Genomic DNA, 1,869 nt, shown 5'->3' with positions numbered 1-1,869 from the left:
AGAGACTCAAAGGTTTTTGTGTGAAGCTTTAAGAATCTGTCTGAGGAAGAGGAAGGGCAGAGTGAGACCAGCAACGGGCCCTCCTAGGCAAAGGGAGGTTGCTTAAGGAAAGCTAACAGAGAGGGTGAGCTGTGACACTTCCTCACCCAGTCTGCCCCGTTCCCCTGACCTAAAGTAGATCAGACCAGTCCTTTGGTTTGGGGCAAGGTGGATCTGGAGCCAGGAGGTGAACAGAGCCCCCAACTGTGCAGACAGCACCCTGCCCACCTTTTCTAGAGGGACAGCATTCAGCAGCTGGTGCTTTGGAAATCCAGCCCAGCCTGTGTTGAGAGAGTTATTATTGGCACATTCTTGAATTTTATCGGGTGTTTTAAAACAGCAATTACTGCGAGGATACGCAGAGATCTATAAACACTGGGAAATGTATTTATCTCCTTGCTCTGTGACAGCTGGGCCAGCTTCCACATGCCAAATGTTTTGGGGCAGGGTCAGATCGAGACTTCAGATGGTTGCCAGCAGGGAGCTACTATTTTGGGGGCACAGGTCATGGGAAAGTCTTATAGCTCAAAGTTGGCTTCTGTGCCTATCCCATAACTTTTCCTTCGGCCTCGTGTATCACAATTATCAACAAGCCTGTCAAATTTGAAGAAATCCTTTGATATCTTTGTTTAAAGACCCAGATGTGGTGCTGCCACACAAGCCTACAAGATAAATGGGCTCATCTTACAGAAAGGGGTAGGCAGCTTCAAGCCTCTCCTGCCTTTCATAGAAACAGAGGCCGGACACAGTAGCTCATGCCTGTATCCTAGCACTTTGGGAGGCCAAGGCAGGCAGACTCCCTGAGCTCAGGAGTTCGAGACCAGCCTGGGCAACATGGTGAAACCCTGTCTCTACTAAAAATACAAAAATTATCCGGTCAGCGTGGCATGTGACTGTAATCCCAGCTACTCAGGAGGCTGAGGCACAGAATTGCTTGAACCCAGGAGGTGGAGGTTGCAGTGAGCCCAGATTGCGCCACTGCACTCCAGCCTGAGTGACAGAGTGAGACTCTGTCTCAAAAAAAAGGGAAAAGAAACAGAGAGAAGAAGGAAAATGTTTAAATATCTTGCAATGTTCTGTTTAAGTATACATTTTCAGTTTCTGATTTGGGCTTTTAGTAATTCTATGTCCCTTTCAAAAACTATAGCTGCAAAAAAAGACAAAACTACATGCAATGCACTTACTTGGAAAATTTAAGTTCAGATTTTCAAAGGGCAAAGAGCTGAGGTTTAAGGTCGTTCATCTGGGAAATTTTTTCCAGCTAAGTGAATGAATGGGAAAGCTAAGGGTCACGTGACCAATGAGAAGTCCATGTAGCTCTCTTTATTGTTTCTCATTCATCTGCCATCCATGGATGGAAAAAGAAACAGATCAAGGGCAGAGAGTGACTTCAGGTCTCTTGAGGAACAGCAGAAAGCAATCCCAGATGAGGATCTAGTGCTAGGACTCTGATTTTCAAATTTTCGTGCATAACAGAACCAGCTAAGAGTGTTATCAAAATGCAGACTGTCAGACCCTTGTGGTATGTGGCCCAGGAATCGGCACTTTCTATGAGCATTTCATGTGATTTCAAAGTTGCCTGAGGAAAAACTATGCTAGGAAAGTTAAATCACAGTAGAAAAAAAAAAAGATAATGGAGTCCAGTATGCACTATTGTTGTTAAAAGCCCAGGGGTAAAAACCAAATATCAGGAAAAGCCAAATATCAGGAAAAGTATAAATTCAAGAAATATTTGGGTTATTAGAAGGTTGAGTTCCATGCAAACATTAGACAAGACCAAGGTAAGCTTAGCAGTCATCAAAAATAACTGCAAAGTAGTAAATGAGGCAC

This window comes from Gorilla gorilla, chromosome 15 (assembly GCF_029281585.2).
Source record: "Gorilla gorilla gorilla isolate KB3781 chromosome 15, NHGRI_mGorGor1-v2.1_pri, whole genome shotgun sequence".
Classification (NCBI taxonomy): Eukaryota; Metazoa; Chordata; class Mammalia; order Primates; family Hominidae; genus Gorilla; species Gorilla gorilla.
The sequence above is the reverse complement of the archived record's forward strand: the minus strand, read 5'-3'. Positions refer to the sequence as shown.